The sequence below is a fragment of the Puma concolor genome, chromosome D1, assembly GCF_028749965.1.
Source record: "Puma concolor isolate L17-30 chromosome D1, mPumCon1.1.hap2, whole genome shotgun sequence".
Classification (NCBI taxonomy): Eukaryota; Metazoa; Chordata; class Mammalia; order Carnivora; family Felidae; genus Puma; species Puma concolor.
The window spans coordinates 102,050,228-102,064,505 of record NC_141676.1 but is presented as its reverse complement, the minus strand read 5'-3'; the positions used below and the strand labels follow the sequence as shown (position 1 = coordinate 102,064,505).

General features: G+C 38.9%; 1 protein-coding gene across 8 annotated transcripts in view; it reads right to left on the bottom strand.

The window, feature by feature from the left end:
* SIK3 (SIK family kinase 3) overlaps positions 1 to 14,278 on the bottom strand; it is a 250,149-nt gene that overhangs the window by 138,139 nt on the left and 97,732 nt on the right. The gene's annotated exons all lie outside the window — the stretch shown is intronic.

Genomic DNA, 14,278 nt, shown 5'->3' with positions numbered 1-14,278 from the left:
TCCACATATACAATGATACACAGATTCACACCTTTGTGTCATCTCTTCCCTCACATCCAACTCGAGTTGGAGGTCTTGAAGTAAGTGGCCATGTTTGAGAAGACCATAGGAAAAGCAACTGCGGGTGATCTCAAAGAACTATAGGCAACATCCTTAGAACCTGACAGTGGCCTCCAGCCAACAGCCAGCAAAAAGTCACTCATAAAGTCACAAGGAAATCAGTTCTACCAAGAGCCTGAACAATCTCAGAAGGGAGTTCTTTCCTATTTGAGCTTCCAGATGAGAACACAATCTACCCAGTAACTTGATTGCAACTTTATGAGACCCTGAGTGGAGGACTAGGCTGAGCTGTGCCGGGCCTCCTGATCCACAGAAACCAGGGGATAATCGATGTGTGCTCTCTTAAGCTGTTAAGTTTTGGGTAAGTTGTTACACAACAAAGGAAAACTAATACACCACGGTCCTTTATGATGTACATAACTCTCATCTCTAAGAAATTCTAGGCCAAGGAAATCTCTTCCATAATTTATGGTATAGAAATCTAGGAGCTTCAAAAAGAATTCAAGCATAAAAAGAGAACTAAAGCTCTTTCATGACAAAAGCTCTGGCCCTACTTACAGGAATCCTGGCAAACCCTTTCCATAAAAACACAGGTAAATTCTTCACTGGAAAAAGTAAGCATGCCTACTTTTGTCACCTGCAAAGGTAGTATCACTTCGCAAGTGGATATCCAGTGTCCCAGAACCGTTTCTTGAAAAAACTATTCTTTCTCCATTTAACTGTCCTGGCACTCTAGGTCAAAAGTCCAATGACCATAAATACAAGGGTTATTTCTAGACTATCGAATCTACTCCAATGATCTGTATGTCTATCCTTGTGCACACTGTCTTGCCTCCTAGTTCTTGATGTTCCAGATATTCACATTTACCTTACTTAGGAAACAAAACAATGGGCTTAATAAAGTATCAAGCACCCGATATAGGACCTAGGAGGACCAGAACCCAGTTGTAATTTAGCAAATGTTAAAGAACCAAACCAAAAACATTTTTGCCTATGGCTTAAGGGGAACTCAGATTTTATTACTGAAAAAATCAATTGAGAAAGCAAATATTAAAAGTTGGGATAAAGATCGCCTACCAACTTAGCAAAATAACAAATAAAGTAAGAAGTGGAGTAACAGTCACTAGGCAACCACAGTGATGCTTAAATGGGGTGCCTAGTCCAAGCTATTATTTCAATTCATTCATTCGTTCACACAAGCGTGTATGTTTAGATGCCAACTACTTCTTTATAAAACACAAAAACAAAAGCAAACAAACAAAAAGGGACCGATGAAGTGCTTACAAAATCAAATCTATAAAATAAGAAAATCAAAAATAAAAACAAATCAATAGATTCTTTCAGCCACTGTCTCCTTGGGAAATGGCCGAACATCTCCAGGTCAGCGGACATGCAAAGAACTCAACACCATCAAGTCCGTGAGTCTATAAACAATGTACACAAGGGGAAACTTCTAATATATGGAGCAGGGACAAAATGTGTCAGACTCTTCAAAGCATAGATAGAAAATGTTCTGGCCCTCACCTCCCCAAATCTCTGCTTTTTAACCAAAAAAAGGACGAAGAAAACTAGGGTTTCTTTGTCCTCTGGTTCCTCCAAACTAGGTCAGGTCTGTGTGTAATTACTGGGTTTCACATTCCTTTAGAAAAAGGAAGAGATGTCAATGCATGGAGATTTTTAACAAACAGCAGACTCAAGCTAGGGGTAGAGGCAAAAGAGTACCTCTGCTGCTGCTGGTGCTGCTAATAATAATAATAATAATAATAATCGTAATAATAATAATAAACTGGGAAGTAGTCTCTCGTTTTTAATAATGGTAAGCCGATTTTCAGACAGGTAGGAAACGAGGCCTAGTTTCTCATTCTAAGACAACAACTAAACTTGAACTTGTGGATAAATCCTCCCAGTTTCATCTTCTTCCTGGGCACACTCCCTACTTAGCAAGGTTGGCATCAACTGTGAAAAAAAAAAATCAAAATGTATTTATTGGAGGCTTTTATAATCAAGAACACCTACAAAGAAATTAAGAACTAGTGTTTGCATTACCAAAATTCCTCCCTTAGAAAAAGAATCACCGCGGGGTTCCTTTCAACAACACACTCATAGAAATTTTAACCGCAAGATGGGTCATATACAAACCTTGGTGTTTTATGTGCTTTTCCATTTCCATCCCTACCCCAGAATAACCACTGTCTTAAAACTTATGCTATCATTCTTTTGCTTTTCTTTACGATTTCACCATATACGTATCACTGAACATACTATTTACTTAGATATGTCTGTTTTTAAACTTTATGTATATAGAATGATACTTCTTATTTTTTACTACCTTTTTTGATCCCGATTAAATTTATAAAACTGATTATATTTAGAAAATTGCTCCGAGAAATGCAGGAAGAGGTATCTAATTCACTTTGTGCTAAACAGTCATCCTTTTATGAATACACCAACTTTATGTATTGCTTTACAGATGCTAGACATTTGAGTTGTTTGTATTTTTAGTTATTATGAACAGTACTTTAAATATTCTTATACGTGTCTCCTGGGCCATGAGTGTAAGAGTTTCATTAGGGTGTATGCTTAGGAATCACTAAGTAAAGCCAAATTGTTTTCCAAAATGGTTGTATCCAACAGTGTTAAGTGTTCCCACTGCTTTCTATCATCTGCAACAACTACTATTTTTTAATTTTTCCCAGTCTGATGGAGCATAAGGAGGCAAAGAGTTCCTTGCTGTTTTAATTTGCATTTCCTTGATTACTAAGAGAATGGAGGATCTTTTCATACATTCATAGACCATTTGTTCCTGCTCCAGTGAAATCAACTTATTCAGGACTTTCCTATTTCCTTTTCTTCCCTATCTTATTCTTTTTAATTTGAGGAGTTCTTTTATATTCTGAATAACAGAATATATTCTATTATATTCTGTATATATATTTTATATATTATATCATATATATGCTACAATTATAACATGTTATATATATTATATTCTGTATATATACATTACTTATATTATATTATATTATATTATATTATATTATATTATATTATATTATATATTCTGAATAACCTTATCAGTACATCTTCTCTCAGTCTGTGCCTTACTTTTTTACTCTTCATGTTGTCCTTTTTTTTGTTTTTTTACATTTTATTTATTTTTGAGAGACAGAGAAAGACAGAGAATGAGTGGGGGAGGAGCAGAGAGAGAGGGAGACACAGAATCGGAAACAGGCTCCAGGCCTCTGAGCTATCAGCACAGAGCCCGACGCAGGGCCTGAACCCACGAGCCGTGAGATCATGACCTGAGCCAAAGTCAGACGCTCAACCGACTGAGCCACCCAGGTGCCCCTATGTTGTCTTTTTTTTAAAGTAAGTTTTTTATTGAACCATAATGTATATACAGAAACGTGAACAAATTATAAGTGTACGTACATACACAAAAGCAAGCTGGGGTTCTCAATAACTTTTATGAATGGACAAGGTCCTAAGATCAAAACGTTTGAGAACCACTTAGTCAGACATATGTGGTATCTTCTCATCCTTCTGTCACTAAACGTCATGTGCCCCAGCTCCTCTCTTCATACAGTTCTGGAAATCTTCAGATCTATCTATCTTCCAGTTCACTTTTCAAATTTACCCAAACTGTATCATCTTTCCATTGTGTTTTTCATTTTTAAGAAGTTCTACTGAGACTGAGCTCTTCTTTCGTATCTTTCTCATCAATTTTGAGTCTCTTCATGATATCATATTTTTAATTCCCTCTTTTATTTCTTCAAAAGTCTACAGTCTGTGAGACTGATGGTTACTACTGATGTTCTAGTTTTACCTGTCACTGTGCAACAAACCATCCCAGAGCTCAGGGGATCAAAACAATAATCATTTCTTTTGCTCACAAATTTGCAATCTGTCCAGGGCTCAGAAAGGACAACTTGTCCCTGCTCTATGTGGCATCACCTAAAGCAGCGTGACAGAGGCTGGGAATCCACTTTCAACACGTTTACTTATAAGGCTGGCAAGTTAATGCTGGCTGTCAGATGGGAGCTGAGCCGGGGTCATGGGCCCGAGGCCTTAGTTCCTTAGTTCCTGTTCATATGGGTTTCCCCGTGGACTGCATGGGCTTCTTCACAGCATGCGGATGTGTTCCTAAAATGTATATCCCAAGAGAATAAGGAACAAATGTGTGGCATTTTTATGGCTTACCCTCAGAAATCACATAATATCAGCTCTGTCAGATTCTTCTGGAGAAAAAAAAAAAAAAGCAGTCACAAAAGCCTGCCCAGGTTTAATGGAAAGGAGCAGACTAGTTCTTGATGGTAGAATAGCAAGGTTCTAGAACAGCACATGACATTGGTCAGGAAATATTGTTGAGGCCTCTTTGGAAACAATAATCTAACTCATAGTTGCTTGTTTTCTTGTGCAAGCTCACACTTCTTGCCTTTTTATTTATAAAACTTTGTTGAGGCCACTCTATAAAATGTGTTTCTACCAAGATCTGTTCTACTGTTTTTTTAGTTTCTAGGTAATTTATTTCTGCTCTCATCTTTATTATTTCCTTCTTTCTCCTGGCTCTAGGTTTCACTGGTTGTTCTCTTTCCAGCTCCTTCAGGTGTAAGGTTAGGTTGTTTAGTTGAGATTTTTCTTGCTTCTCAAGGTAGGCCTCTACTGCTATATACTTCCCTCTTAGGACCACTTTTCCTGCATCCTGAAGGTTTTGGACCATTGTGTTTTCATTTTCATTTTTTTCCCACATATATTTTTTCATCTCTTCTTCGATTTCCTGGTTGACCTACTCATTGTTTCATAGCACATTTTTAGCCTCCAGTGTTTGCGTTTGTGGTCTTTCCAAATTTTTTCTTGTGGTTGACTTCTAGCTTCACAGTGTTTGTTACGTTCAGAAACGATGCATGGTACGATTTCAATCTTTTTGTATTTGTGACCTAATATGTATTCTATTCTGGAAATGTTCCATGTGCACTTGTGTATTCTGCCGTTTTAGGATGGAATGTTCTGAATATATCTGTTAAGTTCATCTGGTCCAGTGTATCATTTAAAGCCATTGTTTCCTTGTTAATTTTCTGCATAGATGATCTGCCCATTGATGTAAGTGGGGTGTTAAAGTACCCTACTATTACTGTATTGTTATCAATTAGTTCCTTTATCTTTATTATTATTTTATATATTTGGGTGCTCCCATGTTGGATCTGAATTTTATTCTCTCAGACACTTGGGAATCATAACCAGCTGCAAGTATTTTCCTTTTTAGTTTTTTATTGTGTTTATTTATTTATTTATTTTGAAAGAGACAGAGATAGCGTGAGTAGGGGAAGGGCAGAGAGACAGAGAGACAGAGAATCCCAAGCAGGCTCTGCACCATCAGTGCACAGCACGATGTGGGGCTTGAACTCACGAAACCGCGAGATAACGACCTGAGCAGAAATGGAGAGTCGGATGCTTAACCGACTGAGCCGCCCAGGTGACCCAGCAACTGGGAGTACTTTCAACTCAGTTATCACTTTATGGGATTTTCAAGCCTCATGGATAGTATGAAATCTGGCTGCGAATCCACGTGAGTGTGAGCTTCTGTTTAGGCAGTTTCATTAAAGACTCTCTCCCCCCGCCCTCCAGATCCAAGACATTAGAAAGCAAGTCTCTGCGTGCAGAGCACCTTTTATCCACTGAGGACGTCACCTTTCTGAGGTCCCATTTTTCGACAGGCAGTCTCCAGTATGACCTCCCACTACTCTGCTTGGACACTATTCTTTTTCTCTTCTCGTCTCTTTTACTCTAATCCTGTAAGAAACCCTCAGCATAAACACCATCTTCAGGTCTTACTTTACCTTATGAAATCATGCTTTTTAGCCCTTTTGAGACATTCTATTGTTTTGTTGTACACAAGCTCCAGCATTTTACATATATATGTGTTCACATATTTTTTCCTTTCCCCAGCTTCTTTTTAAAATGTTCTGACCAGGGGCGCCTGGGTGGCTCAGTCGGTTGGGCGTCCGACTTCGGCTCAGGTCATGATCTCGCGGTCAGTGAGTTCGAGCCCCGCGTCGGGCTCTGTGCTGACAGCTCAAAGCCTGGAGCCTGTTTCGGATTCTGTGTCTCCCTCTCTCTCTGACCTTCCCCCGTTCATGCTCTGTCTCTCTCTGTCTCAAAAATGAAAAAATGTTAAAAAAAAAAAATTAAAATGTTCTGACCAGAAGGGGCTTCTCTGTACATCTAATCTATTGTATTACTGCAAAAGAAATTACTCATCACTCATTTTAAGTTATTTTACTTATTAAAAATTGATAAATGGGGCACCTGGGTGGCTCAGTAGGTTAAGTATCCGACTTCAGCTCAGGTCATGATCTCACAGTTTGTGGGTTCAAGCCCCACGTTGGGCTCTGTGCTGACGCCTTGAAGCCTGGAGCCTGAAGCCTGCTTTGGATTCTGGGTCTCCTTCTCTGTGCCCCTCCCCTGCTCATGTTCTGTCTCTCTGCCTCCGTCTCTCTCTCAAAAATAAACATTAAAAAAATTGTTTTAATTGATAAATAATTTCAGGAATACATTTATATTTTTAAAAGGCAGCTATGTAAAATCTAGCACTTGAATGGAAACGCTTTGGAAAGTATTAATACACTTCCTATAAAGCCATCTGATGGACCTTAAATTTATTAGACATACTAACTTCTATCCCAGATTTTTCATGTCTTTTAAACCCTATTGGGGTCTGTGCCCCTATGCATATTTTAAACATGATTTAAAACTGCACCATAACCCAAGAAAAAGGACATTTTACTGATTTAAAAGAAAAGCAAAGAAAACAAACAAACAATTTCTAGTGTCAATGTCTTAAGGTTAAAAAAAAAAAGATGAGGCCAATGTCTTGTAAGAGATAAATTCAAGTTCTCTTTGGCAAAATGAAAATGAATCAATTAGATTTAATATTCATATGCAAGCAGATTTAATATTCATGTGCATTTTATGAAACAGATGCCCTTACTATATTTTTTAAGTTACAGTCAAGGCTCAAAAGAAGCAGCAGCAGTTTATGGGGGGGGGGGGGGGGGGGGGGAGGGGGAAAAGCTGTAAGCCACTGGGATAAGAGCCTTTAAATGTTAGATCTCTCCACCATGCTGAAAGCAATGGCAACAAATTACCATATTCCCCAGAAGATGACAGCCAAACTCTTACATCCCAGGGAAGAAATGGCTATCACAACTATTAGTCGGCACTGGCAGGAGACTTAACAGCAAGCCACCGAACAGACCAGTTATTGTTCTTCATCTTGTGCAACATGAACTTTCCAGCTCAGCCTGCTAAGCATCACAGTGGTCTAGGAGGAGAAAATCCACATGGAAACAAATTCCAAAATGCCATTTCCCCTATGGGCAGTATGCGTTTCCAGATTCTTCGTCCCACGTTGCTCTCCTCCCCTCTGGGTCATAACAGAACTTGGCAGATGTGAGAATTTGCTATGTATAAACTCTGGAGCCCAGATTAGAAAACTCCGCAAAGTATGCATTTGGCACTGGCAAAAATGGTTGCTTTGTGCACTGATTTGGATTTGCTAACTTAGGATATCCACAGTTTCAAAAATGTGTCGAAGACTGGTGAAATTTAAAAATCAGAAAAAAGGCACGTGTCACACACATCCCAACACAGGCTTACAAGCCCTCTGCGATCACCCTCTCCATACCAACAAAATACCAAGGCCATTACGCAATCTGTGGTTTCTTCTCATAATTGAAGAAATTAATGGCTTTGGATTCAAAACTCAGATAGCTTTACCCTGAGATATTCTCCCAGCCATGGATCTCTGTGTACAGAATCCAAAAGTGCCAGTTACCAAGCTCTCAGATAGAGGGGTCTACAAAAGGTTCTTTTCATTCACTAGCAATCTTTCTTCACAGCAAAACTTCAAAAATGCCTTTTGGAAGAGTTTTCTACTTATGAAAAAAGTCTGCAACAAACCCCTATTGTAGAGCAGTGTGTTTACCAAGTTGACAGAATCCGTCTATGTTACATTTCATCTCATACCTTCTTGCTAGCTTTTCTCCTAACGTCAAAATCAAAGAGTCTTCTTACCAGGGTAGATAGTACACAGAATACATCAAGCCTAGGAGGTATTACTATGTTTAAAAGGGTTAAACCTGGAAGGGGGTAAATCCTCAGTCTGAATTGCAAGTAAATTGACATATGCAATGGCGGGGGCGGGGGCGGGGGGGGGGGGCGCATGTGAAATTACATTCCCCAGGTTTAGACAATGTAAATCTAATCATAACAGTAACGAATTTTCCCATGTGAGTACTAAGGGTATATTCATATAAATTTGCTATAGCCTAGAAATTAATTGATCTTACCAGATGAGTTTACCCTCATAAATTAGTAAGAGCCTGCCTGTCCATGTGGACAGTAAAGTGGGTACAGAAGCTCAGTTATGACTTAATTCATTTTGGCCTCCTGGACCACAGACTCTTCTGGCCTCCATTTGTTCTTTTCGCTGTTTGGAATTACCTGCACATATGTCACATAAAAAACAAACAAGAAACTTAAGCTTAAATTCATGATTCTAAGAAAAATGGGGGTTTTCTTTTTATAAATTTGACAACTTATTTAGAGTAATAATGAACATGCATAAAGGGATACTACTGTTTAAAAAAAACCCAGCATACTGTGTTTTATACTTTGCAACACAGTCTCTTAATAGAAAAGAGGAGTACAACTAACTCCTGTTCAATAATTGTAACAATTACAAATGAAAAGGCCCTCATTTCCCCCTAGACAGAAATGAAAGCATTTACTAGCAGTAACTTCAACTCCGTATTTCAGACATACGGGCTTTAAAGAGAAAATGAGTCTGCAATTTCAGGTATTTCTGTGAAGTCACATAACCGGATCCACAGATAAATTCAAGTTCTTCTCTACAAAGTGAAAAAGAGTGTGGCAGCTCACTCCGGACAGTGAAGTGGCCCATCATGGGCACCGATCATTCGGTGCCTTGAAAAAGGCATCAATATGTTTGTTCTATTTTGGACAGATCCATTTTTTTCAGTCCGCCCTTCTCCCGATTTCTCTGAAGAACAACCTTTTAAGTTCCACCCTAAACTTCTGGCTCTCAACGCCACACAGACACTCCCAATGTCATTAACAGTGCAGAGAGAGAAATGAGCCTGGGCTTGGGGCAAGCAAATGCCATTGGAATCCTAACTCTCACCACTTACTTTCTTACCTGTAGAACAACTGCTTGTATAAAGCTGCTACAAAGGCTAAAGCACAGAACCACCTGGAACGAGAGCTGGCCCAGAACAGGAAACTAGTAGGTATTGGCTATTCTTGTTGTTGTTGTTGTTGTTACAATTACAATCACTCTACTTATCCTCGACCAGGTCTCTACTCCCTTGCCTAGGAACCCCAACTTTGTCACTTCCTAACAGTCTTCTAACCAACTGTAGACCCCTAACTTTCAACAGATGATGGGATCTTATACTTGACATGGAAAAGGCACATGAAAAATTCCTTCGATTTCTTTTATGTCTCTATGCATCTGCATGCACCCAAACTTGTCCTGTTTGTTTCATCCCAGAAGAAGTAGGTCTCTCCTCCAACCTCAGGCAAGTAACAAGTACCCAAAAGAGTCACCAGCTATGCTCCTCCTCTTCCTCCTCCTCAAACAAACAAAAGTGGTAGCAATTTCTAAACTCTGTGTTGCAGAAGCCTTACTGATGCTCTAATTTCAGGGCTGCCAACTACCAACATTCATGTGATTATGGAGAATGGCTACTGATTTTACTAGATTACTCTACTCTTTACCCTCAAAATCCATTTAGCTGGCATAAAGGAGGACGAGTTCTCCAAAAAATAACTACCAGTTCAAACTCATAGAAACAGAATGTAGCCAAGGGCAGGGGGATGGGGAAAATACAGAGTTCTAGAAATGGATATAGACGGGCACTTGGCTGGCTGGCTCAGTTGGTAGAGTACGTGACTCTTGATCTTGGGATCGTGAGTTCAAGTCCCACACTGCACGGAGAGGTTACTTTTTTTAAAAAAGTATACAAAATGAAAAATTATTTTTTAATTTAATTTAGTCCAATTTAATTTAATGGGTATAGAGTTTCAGTTTTGCAAGATGAAAAGAGTTTTCGAGACTGGTTGCACAACAATGTAAGTGTACTTCACACTATTCTTAACTGTATATTTAAAAATGGTAAAGATAGTAAGTTTTATGTTACATGCTAATTTTAGCACAATTTAAATATAAACATACATATGTACCTACATGCATATTGGTACTAGTCAGTACCACCTCACTACGACCTCAGCAACCTTTGCCCTGAATTCATTTTGGGGAACCCTCCTCAAACCATGACTTAAATTTAGTTAGCCATTTCAATTTGTTCAAGTTCCTGGCTACCATCTAGACAGAAACTTATACAGCCTATGTCTTTCTGAAAGGTATAAAAAAATGGCCTGTTGCTGACTTACACTTGGGGTCAGGATTGAATACTCTCAGAGATGACAAGCACAGCTTCTGCTTCCCTCCACCCAGCAGAAATAAATATTATATTAAAAATAGTTCTTCAAGGGGCGCCTGGGTGGCGCAGTCGGTTAAGCGTCCGACTTCAGCCAGGTCACGATCTCGCGGTCCGTGAGTTCGAGCCCCGCGTCAGGCTCTGGGCTGATGGCTCAGAGCCTGGAGCCTGTTTCCGATTCTGTGTCTCCCTCTCTCTCTGCCCCTCCCCCGTTCATGCTCTGTCTCTCTCTGTCCCAAAAATAAATAAACGTTGAAATAAATAAATAAATAAATAAATAAATAAATAGTTCTTCAAGAACACCACCCACCCTCCCGATGGAATCTTCTGACGTCTGCACACAGGATCCTTGGAACAGAGGTATGGAAGAGAATAAACATGTACGAGAAAGCGCTCTTAACATAACCTGTTCTAATGAAACCCACCAAATGAAATCCATGTTCTAGGAAAAAATCTGACTTGAGATGCAAATGTTTATAAAAACTATGGTTTAAAGATCACGTATTTTTAGGAGAAAAAATATATGCAGTACAACTAACACAGCAACAAACAAAAGTGCGGGGTGAGAACAGTAAACCATTTTAAGCAGAAAAGAAACTGTACTTCTGAGGTTTGTTTTTAAAATGCTAAGTATTTACTCTTTGCCTCAATATGTTTAAGAGTCATTATACAAAGAGTGTTAAACACATGCAAACATATATGAACAAAGCTAAGTTTGGCTGCATTCACAGAACGTATCTGCAGTTTGGCTGGTACAACTCCCACTCACCTCATAAAGTACGTAAAGGATGTTAGCTCATCACAGATGCACGTAATGTTGACGCCAGAAAGATCCTTGGAAATATCTTTCTAACCCAACCCCTTGGATGGACAGATGATGAAAATGAAGTATTGAGGGGATAAATAAAACCTAAGTATGAAATAAATGATGAGATCCCAGCATATGAAAATGCAGTAACTTTTTAACACACTAACATCGATTTGTAAGAAGATGCGATGATGATGATGATGATGATGATGATAATTTTTCAAAGAACACATTCACAATAGCCACAGACTATCAGAAGCCTTGGAAAAAACATTCCAAAAATATGTGAGAACTTTACAGAGAAAACTATAAAACGTTTGTGAAGGACCTAAGCCCTGTGCTATGTCCATAGACAAATGCCTCATATTGAAAAGACCTCGATGCTCCCTCTTTGCCCCTAAATAATCCACACTCTAGTCTCTCTTCCAAATAAGACCACAGTAAATAATATTTTTCTGTGTTGTGAGTGACAGTGGTAAGGGGAGAAGGAGGGAAAAATCTGAGTATAAACCAGGGAAAATGTGTCGTCTTACCCAAACGGTTTAAACTTTAAATGCAGGTTTCTAGTCCATAATGCCCAGCCAACAGCACCCTCGCTTTTGCTACATTCACTATTTTTCCAACTTCAAAAGTCCCTCAGATGATGATCTATCTGTATTTCCATGCAATTCTTTGTATCTGCTTTTAAAATCAGGAAGGGCTCTTAAAATGCAAAGTGAACTCTGGAAACAAAGTAGGCAGGCCAGAAGCTAATTTAACACTGTAACTTTATAGCTCACCATACACTTATTTAAAGTCTGCACAAACTTGCACCTCAGTATTCATCCACTATGCTTCTTGAAAACAGGCAGGATGTTGCTAGTTCAACACGAATACAAACTATCCTAAGTCCCTAAAAATCAAGAACAAGGTCAGCCCTGTGAGGCCCTAAAAAAGTTATAAATTAAAACTAAAGGCAACCCAAGTTATTTTCAGTTAGTACCCCAGAAGTAAAGAAAGGATGGAGTAATTTAAAATGAAAAATTAGACTTGACCCTGTGGAATTGTTAACTTCCTATTAATGTGGACTTCCAATTATAACCCCATCGCTAGATTTTGGTACATGAAGTTGGATAAGGCAGGACAATTAACAGCCATAAATCTTCAACCCAAGCAAGAGAGTGTCTGACAATTTAATTCAAAAAGGTAACTAAAAACACACCTCGGGGTTAAGGTTTAAATCCTATTATCAACTGGGAAATAAACATTTCAAACTTTTTTTTTTTTAACTTGAATTTATTTAAATTCAAGTTAGCTAACATACATAGTGCTGGTTTCAGGAGTTAAGTTCTAATAGAATAATTTCTGAGTCTCTTAATATTTTATTGTATCAGATCAAAAGCTGCTGAAATTTAAATTTCAGTTTGAAGACAATGGCAAAAGACTTCTCACTCAGAAAAAAAAAACAAAATTAACTAGAAACAGCAGACATCCCGTGAGAAGGCAGTAAGACAATGCGTCTTTTAATGTTGCGGTCACGTAAAGAGAAGGCTGTGACTGAACGCATTAACTGTGCCAGCTTCTTGGAAGCAACGGAACATGGTACCTCCCCATACCAATCCCCATAGTGATCACGACTAGCCCATTTCCAGCAAAGCTACACGAAGTCCTCACTTCAGAGGTGGGAACTTTCCCGAATAAAAAGCGACTACAGAGGCCAAGTGTCTAGATTTGGGAAGGAGGACACCTGCCAACATCAGACAGCTTCCCCAGTTCAAAGAAGTAACTTTTCCCCCACTTTGAGGGAGAAGGGGAGACGATGTCGTGAGGGAGGCCCAACGGTCGGAAGGCTAACCAAAGCTGGGTCCATCCTGTACACACGAATGAGTAAAGCAGCAAATCTGAACGCACAGGCCATTTAAATATATAGTCTAAAGCCTCAGTATAATGGTAGATATTATTTTATTGGCAGTACATTAAGAAAAAGAAATCATTAATTTCTCTTGGTCCCTAGTTTTTTCAAGAATGTAAGACGAAAGACTAGTGCACTATACCCCTAGAGTCAAATAGGGACAATCTCTGTCAGGCTCCCAAGTCTAACCATCGGTTTTCTTTACTGCTACTCACTCGATCACTCTTTCCTGACCCAGGTACCTCCCAGCAGACAGTGATTACTTCCACATCTGTGCCTGCAGGCTCAAATATTTCTGACCATCACCTCCTGGACATCACCCTCATATACTCCATTACCCGACAGTCAGCCCATCCATAATTAAAATGATTACATTTTCTCTTCTCTGGCCAAACCTCCTCTTCTACCTTGAATTCCCCTGTCACCTAAAAGCACTGTTGGGATAAAACAATAATTAGTCTACTTCCTAATTAATCTACTTACCAAAGGTCTCCTCCTCCCACTCCCCCAAACCATTAATCCCTCAAATTCCAAAATATTTCTTCTATAATGAAAGCAGTGCCACAAAATAATAATCGCTACTATTTATTAGGTATGTTTTCTGTGTTAAGTGCTGGGCTTTACATACATGATCTCATTCAATCCAATCTTAGAGCAATTCTTTGGGGTAGGCATTATTATGCCTGTTTCACAGATGAATTAAACCAAGCTTAAGGCTTATCCAAAGTTAAGAAGATAGCTAGTAAATGGGAGACTGGGAGTTCAATGTCAGATACCACCTCTTAACCACTATACGAAACTGCCTCATTATACAGAACACTTTTCTAAAGACTGAGGGAAGGGAAAAACCAGGTATCATCTGATTACTGCAATAGCTAAGTTACAAATTCATTATTTACTGTGCAGTTCTAGCCACAGACTCCAGATAATGTTATACTTAGAGGTACTCTCAAAACACAAATCTAGTGATCTAAAAGACCAAACCAAAAACATATTTTG